General features: G+C 35.9%; 1 protein-coding gene and 1 non-coding gene across 23 annotated transcripts in view; both read right to left on the bottom strand.

Annotated features, from left to right (window-relative positions):
• NRXN1 (neurexin 1) overlaps positions 1-15768 on the bottom strand; it is a 1011597-nt gene that overhangs the window by 15085 nt on the left and 980744 nt on the right. The gene's annotated exons all lie outside the window — the stretch shown is intronic.
• On the bottom strand, positions 3047-3165 carry LOC112478078. Its single transcript, XR_003045701.1, has one exon. It is a non-coding gene; the product is annotated as a 5S ribosomal RNA (ribosomal RNA).

Raw genomic sequence — 15768 nt, 5'->3', positions numbered from 1 at the left:
TAAAATATGTACTGCATGCCATGACTCAGTCACTCTGACAGTGACTGCTAAGGACATTATCTCCATAGGAGTCAGTGTATTTAGGGACTTCCATGAATGGAGGCCCTGCAAATTCAGGTGGCAAACAGCCATTTACATTGCAGGACATGTTGTTTCAGGCCATTAATTGTCATGCAGGTGGACCTTGTTTCTGTTTATCCGCGAAAGTCTGTCTTTATGGATCGGTGCTCTCTGGCTCCTATGGTTAAAGTAAATTAAATTTCTTTTCAAAATTTTATTTTATTATATATTTTTAAGTATCATGAAATCAATCACCTAAAACCACTCTTTAGTAGTAACTGACAGCAAGGCTTATCCTGGAAACGATAATTCTTGATTAGGTTTTAGGGTTTCTTTAAAAAATTATTTGGTCACTTCTCTTTTTCCTCCTTTCTAACCTGATCTAGAATTCCAAAGTATACTCTAGAAGTAAGTGCAGAGTTGTATGCTGGATCCTATATGCACTGCACCTCAATCAGGTTCTGTATAGCAACTACATAAGTTCAGGTCATTCTGGGTAATAAGGTAGTGTACAGTTTTCCTGATTTTAAAACTAGGTCTACTCACTTCAGGTGATCATTTTTATATTCCTGTCAGAGAAGCTATTGCCATCTCAATTTTCTTTTGTTGGGAAAAGATCACATTCTTTTTGGTGAAAGTGCAATAGCTGAGGTGAAAGATTAGACAGCTTCCCCACTGAGCCCATTAGAAGGAAGCCTGTCAAGCCTAGAATTGGGAAATATGGAAGACAAGCCACCCGTCATGGGGGGAGGGCGTGTGGTGGGTATGCCAGTTAACTCCTGTGGCCCAGAGCATTCCTGAATGTCTTAGGAGGAAGAGCAAGCGGGTTATAAGAGCAGACAGAAAAGCTAATCATTTTCTCTTTAAAGTTTTGTGGGGCAGAGACCCACATCTTTTTTTCCACCAAAAATAAGAACAGCAAATGATATGTGCCCTCTTCCCATCCTGGCATCCTAAATTTATCCAACTGAAACACCGCTCTTGTCTTACTAGTTTCACAATGGATACTGAGAAAAGTTTTATGCTGATAGAATCCAGAAGTACTCTTAAAACTGTCTAAAGGATAAAGTACCAATTACTAACATTTCCCCTTCTTGCTCGAGATACAGGCTGACTTCCATTTATGATATTGTTTACTCAATTAATTTCCTAGTACTGCTAATAAAAACTAATTTATATTATCAAAGTTTTTATGTGGCAGACTCAATGCTAAGTGTTCTACATACATTGTGTCTTTTATCAGATGATGTCATGAGTATTTAATATCATTCATGCCATTTTGCAGATGCACAAAAGCAATTACACAAAATCAAGAATGCTTTGCTTCTGATTATACAGCTAGTGGATGAATTAGGATATAAATTCAGACACTCTGACTTCCAAGGTTTGCTCAATGAAATGTGAAATTTTAGTGTGCACATAAAAGCGACAACATTGGTACTTCTATTTCTACCAGTATTTTTAAAATTTAATTTATGGTCTGGCTATGCTGGCCTCTTTAATACATTATTTTTTAACAACTTAATAAAATATTCTTTATTTTTATAAGTTTCATTTATTTTTCAATTTACATACAATATTTGTTTCAGGTGTACCACATGATGATTAGACATTTATATAACTTATGAAGTGATCCATTCGATAAATCTAGTACCTATCTGACACCATACATAGTTATTACGACATTATTGACTATTTTCCCTATGCTGTACTTTACATCCCCATGACTTGGTTTTTATTTTTTTCATGATTGTTTTCATAACTGGCAATTTGTACTTCTTACTCTTTTCACCTTTTTCATCCATCCCACCAACGTTCCTCCCATCTGGCAACCATCAGTTTGTTCTCTGTATCTATGAGTTTGTTCATTTATTTTGTTTTTAGATTCCAAAGATAAGTGAAATTGTAAGATATTTGTCTTTCTCTTTATGACTTATTCCACTTAGCATAATACCCTCTAGGTCCAACCATATTTTTGCATATAGCAAGATTTCATTCTTTTTTTTTTTATGGCTGAGTAACATTCCATTGTGTATGTATGTGTGTGTGTGGTGGTATGTGCGTGTGTGTAATACATATACACACACATACACACTACTTCTTTATTCATCTTTCGAGGGACACTTAGGTTGCTTCCATATCTTAGGTATTGTAAATAATGCTGCAATGAACTAAAGGGTTCATATATCTTTTGAAATTAGTGTTTTGGATTTCTTCTGATAAATACCCAGAAGTGGAATTGCTGGGTCATATGGTAGTTATATTTTTAATTTTTTAAGGAAACTTCATACTGTTTTCCATAGTGGCTGCACCAATTTACAACCATGCCAACAGTGCACGATGGTTCCTTTTTCTCCACATCCTTGCCAACACTTGTTTTTGTTGATTAATAACAGTCATTCTCACAGGTGTGAGGTGTGATATCTCATTGTATTTTTAATTGCTTTTCACTGACAATTAGTGATGTTGAGCATCTTTTAACATATCTGTTAGCCTTCTGTATGTCTTCTTTTGAGAAATGTCTATTCAGGCCTGCTGCCCATTTTTTAGTGGCATAGTTGGGTTTTTTTGTTTGTTTGTTTGTTTTTGGTGTTAAGTTGTATGAGTTCTTTATGTATTTTGGATATTAACCCCTTATCAGATGTATCATTTGCAAATATTTTCTCCCATTCAGTGGATTGTCTTTTTGTTTTGTTGATGGTTTCCTTCACTGTGCAAAAACTTCAGTTTGATGTAGTAACATTTGTTTATTTATTTTTATTTCCCTTGCCTGAGGAGACATATCCAAAAAACATATCGCTAAGAGGGATGTTAAAGAGTTTATTGTTTATGTTATCTTCTAGGAGTTTATGGTTTCAGTTCATGTTTTTAAGTCTTTAATTCATTTTGAATTTATTCTTTTTTTTTTTAGGCGAGGCAACTCTTGGTTGACCTCACAGATTGCAAGGACCTTGTCAGTTTACAATCCCCCCTTTTTTTTTTTTTACACCTACAGCACCTGGTCTTCCAAGGTGGTCTCCTATCCAAGTACTAACCAGGCCTGACCCTGCTTAGCTTCCGAGATCAGATGGGATCAGGCTTGTTCAGGGTAGCATGGCTGTAGACAAATTTTTCTTGTATATAGTGTAAGAAAGTGATCTGGTTTCACTCCTTTATATGTGTCTGTCCAGTTTTTCCAACACCATTTATTGAAGGGACTGTCTTTACTCCATTGTATATTTATGCATCTTTTGTCATAGATTGACCATATACATATGGATTTATTTCTGGGGTCTCTATTCTGTTCCATTAATCTACATGTCTGTTTTTAAGCCAGTACCATGCTGTTTTGATTACTATAGCCTTGTTGTATAGTTTCATATCAGGTAGTGTGATACTTCCAACTTTGTTCTTAAGATTGCTTTGGACGTTCGAAGCCTTTTATGGTTCCATATAAACTTTAAGATTATTCTGCTTCTTTGAAAATGCCATTGGTATTTTAATAGGGATTGCATTGAATCTATAGATTGCTTTGGGTAGTATGGCCATATTAAAAATGATAAAAATGCTCTTCCATTTATTTGTATCTTCAATTTTTTCCTTCAATGTCTTATTTCCTAAGTATGGATCTTTTACCTCCTTGGTTAAGTTTACTCTTAGGTATTTTTTAATGCAGTTGTAAATGAGATTGTTTTCTTAATTTCTCTCTGATAGTTCATTATAGGTGTATAGAAATGCAACTAATTTCTCAATACTAATTTTGTATCTTGGCACTTAATTTATTCTAACAGGTATTTTTTTGGTAGATTCTTTAGGGTTCTCTCTATATAGTATAATGCTATCTGCAAATAATGACAGTTCTTTTTCCTTTCAAATTTGGATGACTTTATTTTGTCGGATTGTTGTGACTAGGACTTTCAATACAATGTTGAATAAAAGTGGTAAAAGTGGACATCTTTGTCTTGTTCATGATCTTTCAGCTTTTCATCATTGAGTATGTTAGCTGTGAGTTTGTCATATATGGCCTTTATTATGTTGAGATATGTTCCATCTATTCCTACTTCGCTGAGAGTTTCTATCATAAATGGATGTTGGATTATCAAATTCTTCTTCATCTACTGATCTGACCATATGATTTTTATTCATTTTGTTTGCGATGTATCACATTGATTGATTTGTGGATGTTGAACCATCCTTGTATCCTGAGAAAAAGTCTCACTTGATCATGGTATATGATCTTCTTAAAGTATTGCTGAATTCTGTTTGCTAATATTTTCTTTTTTATATTTAGTGGGGTGACATCGGTTAATAAAAGTATATAGGTTTTAAGTGTACAGTTCAATAATGTTATATGTATATTGCATTATGTGTTCACTATCTACAGTTAAATTTTCTTCCGTCACCATATATTTGGCTCCCTGTACCCTTATCTACCTCCCCTTCTCCCCTTTCCCTCTAGTAATGCTAATATTTTCTTGAGGAATTTTTGCATCTCTGTTCACCAGGAATATAGGCCTATAATTTTCTTTGTTTGTCTGGTTTTGCATTAAGAGCAATGCTAGTCTCATAAAATTAATTTGGGAGCCTTTCCTCCTCTTCAAGTTTTTGGAGTAGTTTGAGAAAGCTCGGTATTAATTCTACTCTAAATGTTCAATAAAAATCACTATGAAATGATCTGGTCCAGGCTTTTGTTTGTTGAGAATTTTTTGATTACTAATTTGATTTTGTTAATAGTTATAGGTCTGTTCAGATTTTCAGTTTCTTCCTGACTGAAACTTGGAAGGCCATATGTTTCTAGGAATTTATCCATTTCATACGATTTGTCCAATTCTTGTAATATAATTGTTCATAGTATTCCCTATAATCCTTTGTATTTCTGTTGTGTCAGTTGTCACTTCTCTTTCATTTCTGATTTTATTTACTTGGGCACCCTTTTTCCATGGTGACTTTCATTAAAGGTATATCAGTTTTGTTTATCTTTCCAGAGAACCAGCTCATGGTTTCAATGATCTTTTCTATTGGTTTTTAGACTCTATGTCATTTCTTTTCACTGTGATCTTTATTATTTCCTTTCTTCTCATTTTGGGCTTTGTTTGTTCTTTTTCTAGTTCCTTTAGGTGTAAAGTTAGATTTTTTTTATTTGGGATTTTTCTTGGTTCTTGAGGTACACCTGTATCTCTATAAATATCCCTCTTAAAACTGCTTTGTCTGTGTCCAGATTTTAGGTTGTTTTCATTTTCATTTGTCTCAAGATATCTTTTGAATCTTCTTAAATCTTGTGGTTAAGCCATTCACTGTTTAGTAGCATGTCATTTAGCCTCCAAGTGTTTGTGTGTTTTTCAGTTTTCTTGTAATTGGTTTCTAGTTTCATACCATCGTGACTGGAGAAGATGCTGTTATGATTTCAATTTTTTTAAAACATTGACTTGTTTTTTGGCCTAACGTGGTCTATCCTGAAAAATGTTCCATATGCACTTGAAAAGAATGTATATTCTGCTGCTTTTCAGGTGAAATGCTCTAAAAAATATCAATTAAGTCCATCTGATTTAATGTGTCATTTAAGGCCACAGTGCCCTTGTTGATTTTTTTGTCTAGATAATCTATCCATTGACGTCAATAAGTGGTAAAGTCCCCTACTATTATGGTATTATTGTCAATTTCTTTATGTCCATAAATATTCGCTTTATATTTTTAGGTGCTTCTACATTGGGTGTGTAGATATTTGCAAAAGTTACATCTTCCTGTTTGATCCCTATCTCATTATAAAATACCCTTTGTCTCTTGTTACTGCCTTTATTTTAAAGCCTATTTTGTCTAAGTATGACTACAGATGTTTTTATAAATTTCCACTTGCATCAAATATCTTTTGCCATCTTTTTAGTTTTAATCTGTGTGTATCTTTTGATCTTAAGTGGGTCTCTCATACATGGTATATATGTGGGTCTTGTTTTCTTATCCAGTCAGCCATTCGACGTATTTGATTGGAACATTTATTCCATTTACATTTAATTATTAATAGGTATATAGTTATTGTCATTTTATTGTTTTGTTTTTGTAGTTATTCTGTCCTTTTCTTATCCCTTGAATTCTGATAACTTTCTAAAGTGTCATGTTTGGATTCCTTTCTCTTTATTTCATGTGTATCTCTGGTAATCAGTCTCTTGTAGGATTTTGGCTTGTGGTTATCAAACCAAAAATTTTATAGCAGTCTATTTTAAGTTGATGGTTGCTTAACTTTGAATATATTCTAAAATCACTAATTTTAATTCTTTGTGTGTGTGCGTATTCCTTAATTTATTGTTGTAATTTCACATGATCTTCCTACTTTTGGTTAACCTTTGCACTAGCTTCATAGTTGATTGAGCCACTGCTTTTATTGCCTTTGTCAGTGAGAATTTTTTTTCCTGTTATTCAGAGTCTTGAAAATTTATTTTCTACTTTAAAAAGTTCCTATAATATATTTTTTTTGTAATATTGGTTTAATGGTGATGAACCCCTTTAGTTTTTTCTTGTCTGGGAAACTCTCTCTCCTTTGATTCTAAATGATAGCCTTGCTGGATAATCATAGTTGTAGATCTTTGCTTTTCATTACTTTGAATATTTTGTAGCATTCCCTTCTGGCCTGCCAAGTTTCTGTTCAGAAATCAGCTGATACTTTTATGAGAGCTCCCTTGTATGTAAATAACTGCTTATATCTTGCTACTTTTAAGATTTTCACTTTGTCTTTACCCTTTGACATTTTAATTATAATTTGTCTTGGTGTGAGCCTCTTTGGCTTCATCTTGTTTGGGACTCTGTACTTCCTGGAGTTGTATGTATTTCCTTCACCAAATTAGGGAAGTTTTCTGTCATTATTTCTTCAAATAGGTTTTCAATCCCTTGCTTGCTCTTTCTCTCTGTTACCCCTATGGTGTGAACGTGGATATATTTGATGTTATTTCAGAGAACTCTTAAACTATCCTCAGTTTTTAAATTTTTTTTTTTGATGTTCTAATTGGATGTTTTTTATACTTCATCATGCCAATTGACGAAATGATCCTCTGCTTCACCTAATCTGTTTATTCTCTCTAATGTATTCTTCATTTCTGTCTGGTTCTTCGTTGAGGTTCTGAGTCCATCTATTATTTCCCTAAGTTCATTGAGCATCCTTATAAGCAGTATTTTGAACTCTGTATCTGGTAGATTGTTTGTCTCCATTTCGTTTAGTTCATTTTCTGGAGTTTTGTCCTTTTCTTTCATTTGGAACACGTTTGTCTCTTGATTTTGGCTGACTCTGTTTGCTTCCATTTATTGGGTAGGTTTGCTACATCTCCCAGTCTTGGCACAGTGTCCTTTGAGACCCAGTGACATAATTTCCCTTGTCACTTGAGCTGGGTGCTCCAGGAGTGTTTGTTGTGTATGCACTCCTGCTGTAATTGAGCCTTAATTGCTTTTGGCACATCAGTGGGTGGGATAGTCCTTCATGTTGACTGACTGACTGAGGGCTGGCTATGACAACAGTGGATAAGCTGTTGTTCAGGAACTGACCCCACAGAGTGAGAGTTGTTTTAGCGAAGCTCTGCTGCCAGCTTAGTCTTCCCTTCTGGGATGTCACTTGTTGAGATAGTTGGGTGGTAATGTGGAGTGGTCTGAAACCAACCACTGTGTCTGTTGGTTCTGGAGCCTCTTGGAAACAGCTCTGGTGCATAGCAAGGTCAGCTGCTATTAGTACTTGGCTTGGGACCACTTAGTGGAAGCTGCAAAGTGATCTGTGGGGGCTAGTGCTGGGCTTGGAGGTGCTTGGGAGAGGCTATGGTGCAAACTGAGGCCAGCTGTCAGGCTTGGAACCATTTGGTGGGCAGCACGACGTGAGCTGAAGCCAGCCACCACTTTTGCTAGGCTTGTGGCTGCTGAGTGGAAGCTACATTCCAAGCCAACACTGGCCACAACTTATTCCAGGCTTGGGGCCAGCTACCTGATGGGAGTATAATGCAAGTTGAAACCAGTTGCTGCTTATGCCAGGGCCACTTAGCAAGAGATATAGGTGAGCCACTGCTTATTTGGGGTTTCGTGGACCTTTGAGAGATTTTAGGAAAGTCTGCAGCATGAACCAAGGCAGGCCACTTGTGTGGGCCCACGAGTTGGGTGGGGTCTCGGAATCACCAAGACAGAGTGAACAGGTTGACAGCTCAGATTTGGCTCCTGCCTGCACCTGCTGGCTAGGTAGGAAGAGAACTCAACAAAGAAATAATAGTACCTGCCAGCACTTCATTCCCTGGAAAGAGTTGTCCCTACCCCTCCATCCCTCACCCTGAAACTAGTCAATTCAGTTTCTCCCCTTATATCCTTGGCACTTTTCAAGCTGCTGCCCTTGTGCTGGAGGCCAGGGCGAGTGAGTCTGTGTGCAGGTCCCTCAAGAGGAATTGGTGGTACTCCAGCAGCCCTCCCTCTCAATCAGATGCAATCCCCACTGCTTTTCACAGGCAGATGTTATGGGGACCCCTCGCTCCTCAGGGGGAACCTCTGCAGCTGAGATACCCTTCCAAATGCCTCATCATGGGTGTGGGACCTGCCCTTTCCACATCTATGCCCTTCCTAACAATTCTTGTCATGGCTTCTTTATATTCTTAATTATAGCACTTCTGTTCACCTAGTCTTCGAGTGGTTCTCATTGATGGCTGTTCTATAATTTAGTTGTAATTTTGATGTTGCTGTGGGAGGAGATGAGTAAAGCATTTATCCTCTCCATCATCTCGACCAGAAGTCCAAAGTCTTCTTGTCTTTCCTACTTTATTACCAGTTCCAGGCTTTTTGATGAGAGTAATTCAATCAAAGTCAAATGAGATACAATGAGACATGTAGACTAAAGCGTGATATAGCAGTTGCTGCTCCTTTGAACACATGAATCAATAAACATATTGGTTCTTCATGGAGGCAATATTTCCTCTAGTGTGGCAGTCAGAATATTCTAATATCATTTGAGGAAATATAATTAATAAAATAAACTCCATAGGAAACCAGTTTCATTATCAAAGCAAGCGTTTGACACAAATTATAAGAAAACATAATTTCATTCTTCCTGGATTTCAGGAAGAGAACTACCCAATATCTTTCTAAATGTATGCCATATTTCTTTATTTTTGGTATTTTAAAGCATGGCAATATCTCATTGTCTCCTTTCAAAGCTCAACAGGAAATCTTCACACTTAAGAAAGGCTCTTATGGTATTTGCATTTTCTAACAAGGACTTGTAATATGAAATGTTATTAATAGTTTAAAGCTAGATACATGTAGATTGCCTAAAAATTTATTGTGTACTCATTACTGAACAAATTTTTGTTACTTAATAGGAAGTTTCTGTATTTGTGGCCATGCACTTTTTATAGACTTTCAATTAGATGCTTAATCAAGCTCAGCAAACTCATTTATTTGCTAAGTAGTTATTATAAGCAGCCAATCATATGTTAGTTAAGGCATCTGAATAGAGTCCATTCTATCAAAAGGGACAGTGCTCAGTTTTCACTCAGATCAAATCCGTATGCTTCATGAGGGGCCCTCCAGCGCAGCACAATACATCCACTGGCACAATACCAAAGCTAGTAGCAATAGGACCTCTACTCACGATCGAGTTTATCATAATTAAACACCTTTAGTACATGCCAAGCACTCTGCTAAACACTGTGGTTGCATCTTCTTTCAGTCTCATATCAACCCCATTTTACAGATTAGGAACTTGAGCCTCAAAGTTGCTAAGTAACTTCTCCAAGTCCAGGAAAGGCTGCGACACAAACTAGTTCTCATTTTAAAGTTACAGCTAAAACTAATACTCCCTGCTGCATATGACAATTCTTACAAAATGCTCTTTATGAGCTTCTTTTTATCCAGTGACAATGATTCATTTCATTATATTGGTAAAAATTTTTCAAAATCACAGAAGTCAAAATAGTTCACATTCAATAAATATTGCTGTGTTCTGCAACAAAAACCACTTTTTGTTTACTTTGTTTTCTACCAATCTCCTAGTAGGAACTAATTTTGGTAGTTCAAATTGGTAGCCTGAAAAGGTGGAATCACCTTTGCTGATGGAGGTTTTAACCTTAACTCCCCCAAAGCTTGACCCAACTTCACACAGGCTTCTTCCTTGCTCTAGGCCCCTGGTCTCCCTTTCCTTTTAGCATTTACTTTAGAGAAATTGGAATTCCAAATTCCTTCTCTGCTCCTTTGATGTGTAAATATTTTACAGTCTCTTACTAGTGTTACCAGGACTATTTTTCTCAAGGACCTGGAATCTGTCCCTTTGAAGTATATCCTTCAAGCAAGATTGCTCCTCCTGTCTTAGTTTTTGTGGGAGGGTAAGAGTTACCTTGATGGGGAGGTGTTGCTCCAAGTTGTAAAAGCATCTCCAATATCAAAGGAGAAGGTTTATTTTCACTTTGGGTGAAGCCAAATCAAAGATGGTCTAGAAACTTCCACTGCAGCTCTTAAAATTCTCGTCTGTTTTTTGATTTTTGAGCTTTTGGTGGGTTCTGGCCTACTTGCCTGTTTAATTCTGTTCAATGTAATTTTTGTTTTGACGGTACTGCTCTCAGAAAAATGGGAAAAGTAAGTACAAATGCCGTTTAAAGTGACTTTCTTATATTAACCGTACAGTGTTCATTTTTGTTTTCTGGAAATTAATTTTATATGGAAAAGGTTTCTCTACCAGCATATCACACACTGAAAGCCAAATAGCTCATCGGTGACCCAACTGCATCTGCCCTCTACCTATCTATATGCACTCTGGCCTTGTACTCTACGTCTTTCCAAAAATGGAGAACTCATTACTGCTGTTTTACTGGCTGCAGCTCAAAATTCCCATTTTAACAGCAATGTGTGGCTTTTATGGGCTAATTAAACTTTTTGACTAACCACATAATAAATACCCCAAATTTAAATGTAGCACAAAATTAGCTTCTAATCAGGCTCTAAGAATATGATCTAATAAGTGATATATCCCTTTAAATGATTATGATTATTTTTTTAATGAAAAGATGCACCTTGTTCAATATACATATCTTTAGTCCTAATGCGGTTAATGGGATCAGTTCAATAGAAATCCTTTGATCTTTTCTCAAAATAGCACACTGTAAAACCACTCAAAATTGCATAGTAATTGCAGCAAATTTAGCCTAATGAATAGTAATACATGTAAAGGACCTTTTGCCATCAAATTTATGCCAGCCATGGAATTATTTAAATGAACATTTTAAAAATTAATCCTATATTTGTGAGGTGCCTGAATTCTTAAGTAACCTTCTAAAATATGAAATGAAGTAGAATAGTGTATATAAAGCACTAAGAAAAATAATGAACACAGAATCAATCTTCAGTAAATACTAGTTAGGAATGTGATCTGTCATTACTGACCAATGTGAACAACTGATGGGCAATCAACAGTTATCCTCTGAGGGGCTATAGTGACCACCTCATCCCCACTGGCTCAGTTAATGCCTAAAAGATAGATTGCCAAAAAAATTATCCTTTTTTTTTTTTCTGCGACAGTTACCCAGATTTCTTTTATTCAATAGAGCTGTTCTCATTTGACAAGGGTTTCATTGATATGAAAGTGGCCCAATATCCTATTAGCTACCCCCACCCACCCCTACACACACACAGAAGAGACATTATTATTAGCATCATACATCAAAGAGAAAATTGTCCTTCCTAAATAGGGCTCCCTGGAAACCGAAGGTGGTCCTGTTCTCTTTGTAACAAATGACAAACTAGAATTATTCATTAGGAAGCTCCCACAGGAAAAGAGGGTCAGTATCTTTATAGTCTCACATCAACATAAAAAAATCACCTTTTCAAATTTCTTTAGGAGGTTTGAAAAAGGGGTCTATTTAGACGATAAATAAAAACTAAGATAAATAGTAACATGATCAAGGGTCATCTTGGAAACTGAGTGGTTTGCAGAGTTGCCATTTTGTCAATTTACTAAGTAAGTCTAAAACGTAAGATTTTAAAAAAACCCGGTTTTACAAACATTCATATAGCACATATTATGAGCAAGGCATTGTTCTACAATGTGCTTTCCATATGTTCATTTATTTAATCTAACAATCATATCTTTAGGCTGAGGGAAAAGCACAGAAGGTAAAAGGTATGAAGAAAAAGCCATCTACTTGTCATATGCACAGTTAGCTGGAACTAGGCATTTTAGGGCATGTGACCTAGTTACCAATGGCTGCTTCAGATTTCTACCTGTCAGCTAAGATGTGGGATTCAATTAGACCTCCTGCATTGCAGAGTCACCGTCTCATAGTCTAAAACACTGTTTATACCAATATGAAATTGTCATCCAATGCTAACCATGCAGGGCAGTATGGCTGGAATCAAGTATAATTGAGTTCCATGTGTTCCCACCCAGGGGGTTGCTCCTGATCTAGTTTCAACATGTACGGTTCCCATCAGGAGGCCTGAGTGGTTTCATCAGTTGCCCACCAATTTTCAACCAGGAAAGGTAACAGCATTATGTAAAAGGAAAATATAGCTTGAATATTCTTTTTTATGTAATTTTATAAATTGAGAAAAAGAAAAGTTGCCATTTAGGCTTTACTTTATGCCAAGCTTCACGGGAGGTGCCTTAAAAATATTAGTTTTAATTCTTGCAATCACCCAAAAAACAGATGATCTTTTAATGTCAAATATGAAGAACCTGGTAATAAAGAATAACTGAAGAAGAGTCCGGGGTAGAATGAAAGATGTTCTTTTATAGAATGAGACTGATAGTGTAAACTTTGTTTTTACTCCCAGAGCTTAACAGAGCAGTGGGTGCACAGTAGGACTCAATACCACTCAATCAATGGTGAAACTGACAATCCACCAAATACACAACTTTCCCTTTTCATTAAGAGTCCTGAGTGGAACTACATGGTAATTCAAATTTATCAAACACTTAATAGAAGGTATAATTTACTTGCGCTCAAGAAGATGACAGATTTGTCCTGTTTCATTAATAGTCTTAGAATGCTGCCAAAATAATGAACATAGTACGTTTTCAGAGAAGAAGCCATTTTTTGAAGGGTGTGTGGGTCTGGGTGATTAGAACATTTTCATATGTAAATATTTAGGGAGCATAAAAGACATTAGTGTGAAACACAGAAGATTTAGGCATTCCATCTGTAAAAGTAATTATGCATCTCCTTACAAAAAATATCTGCTTTCACTTGCTGAGAGAGTAGCACAAGGGCATAGCAGCTATATTCATTTCTGAATATTAACTCAAAATGTAACTTTCGTAAAAGTCAGTTTCCCAAAATATGACCTGCTGATAATCTGAAATGATTTTATCAAGATATATCTAACAGTATCCAGTATCCAAAGTCTAATAAAATCAGTACCTATAATTTTTGTATTAATGATAGGCAGCAAACAAGATATCTAAGAAAACTAGTACAAAGATTTGTAGGAGGGGCATCCTATAATAAAACAATATTCAGATTTAAAGAGAATTGAAAAATACTCTATTCCAAGAAAAGCAGAATATAGAAAAATATCATGTAAACTAAGAAGTTCATAGGAAGCTGTCATACAAATAGCCAATTCTACCCAAAGAGCAACACTACATAAATTATTAAAGATGGGCATGAAAAAAATCATAGGGAATTGGACAGAACAACCCAATATAGAAAAGAGACCTCATTTACAAAAATATAATACAGAATGAGAAACCAGTTGTGAAATACACTATCAAGACACTTTTAAGAAGAAGGAAGATCACAAGAAAAGCCTAAGGCAAATGATCTCATTGAAGCAACAGAATTTGAAATTTAAGCCTTAAGAGGAATTGATGAATTGAAAACTATGGAGTAAGGAATGAAGAGAGAGATAGGATGAAAAGTTCAACAAGGTTTGTCACAAGAGTACTGGAGTAGCTGTCATCACAGTCAGTAGCTGCTGTGTCTTGTATATTGAATCACATCCACTGCTGCAGTAAAACAAAAATAAAATTTATACAACAGATCCATGCAGGGAACAAGACAAATACCGTTTCTGCTTCATGGAGCTTCCCTTTTTGTGAGGTGATGCAAGCTATACATTAATGAACAAGTAACAGGTAAGCAAACAAGATTCTTTCACAGAGAGCCTTAAGTATGGTAAAGAAAACAAGGGCAGAAAGATTATTGGGAGTATGGCTATTAACAAGCTGGTCCTCACTTTCCATTGTGCTGTAATGTTTAACAAAGCTGACAAAACTCAGGAGAATAAAAAGGACAGGATGACAAATGGGTAATCTCTTGCTTTGTCCCCTCTCCCCCACATCCCCTACTGTTTTTAGGCAAGTGTCCCCAGAGAAAGGGAGACACAGTAAACTAGTCTATAAGGAATGGTAAGACCTCTAAGCAAAGCTAGAAGAATTGGATCAAGAAGGAAAAGAAAAGTGACCATTTTAAATGCAATAAGGGTTACTAGATACTCAAGGTGAGGATGATAGTCTATACTCATACAGCAAAAGCATTCAGGCCAGGGGAAAGTCAGTAATTACTATTAGTAAAAACCTGTTCTGTTTTTAGTGATTTTTTTAATATAGTGGAAAATACTGAAATAATTGCTCTTTAGAAAACGCTCATTAAGAAACGAAATCAAATATAAACATACACACATATCAATGTACAAGAAAACATTAGACTCTGTTTTATGAACAAGCCATGCTGGTGGATCTCAGAAAAGTGCAGATGGAGAAACGGGGAAAGAAGAAACTTGAAGGAGGGAAAGGGCAAAGAGAAACAATAACTTTTTTTTCCCTTTTTCTTTTTTATGACTGACAGAGCGAATGAATATACCAATGAAAACAAAGTCAAGATCTTGGCAGAGGGGCCCAGGATGACATTGTGAAGGGACTACATCAGTCCAGATAACCAAAACAGTGATTATGGAAATCAATTAACTGGAAGAATGGAATAGATGATCATCAGAGTTCTAATAATAGTGTAAGAAAGATTCTGAAGGAGGCTGAAGATTTTGATTGGTGGGGTGAAGGCAGAGGAAGGAAGAGAGAATACAACCAGTCTGGGTCTCCTGAACCTTCTCCTGCTGAGCAGCTATCAGTGGGGAAAAGATAGGTATCCTAACCACTTTTATAAAATCCATACATCAGAATGAGTAGATCTACTTTGATATTCTTCACAAGAATGCAAATTTATAGTGACGTGAAGTACTTCTGGGGTTCTAAGTGCCATTTACAGTCATGAGTTAGCTGCCAGTGGTTAGTCCATATCAACCTCACTCATTTTGTTAACCTAAACTATGAAATTATTGAATTTTAAGAGACACCACTTTACAAAGGAAACGACCCTAATACTTGGTATTATGAATATTTGCGATAAAACCCTATTATTCATTAATTTTCATGGTCCACAGTCACTACTTGAATAAAGATAAGAAATGGTATAGGGCTGCATAGAAACAGTATTTATATGGTGGTCAGTCACATCGTATCACAAAAGAGGAGAAATTATGCATCAGCTAGAGTTAAAATGCACAAGCCTGAATTTTAAAGAGACATGGCATGATTCAAATATTTCTCTTAAATAGAGTAAGGCTTCTACCTATTGCTTGTTTTACTGCTGCCATTAATACTTTCACTTCTGAAATTTAGGTATCTATCACTTAAGATAATTTGCAGGCAAAGTGAGTGTGAGGACTTTTTTCAGTAGAAAGGTCAAATAATTTCTCATAATGCACTGCAATTTTTAAGTTTTACAGTTG

Source organism: Pteropus alecto, unplaced genomic scaffold, assembly GCF_000325575.1.
Source record: "Pteropus alecto unplaced genomic scaffold, ASM32557v1 scaffold131, whole genome shotgun sequence".
Lineage (NCBI taxonomy): Eukaryota > Metazoa > Chordata > Mammalia > Chiroptera > Pteropodidae > Pteropus > Pteropus alecto.
Note: the sequence above shows the minus strand (reverse complement) of the source record. Positions and strands in the feature narration are given on the sequence as shown.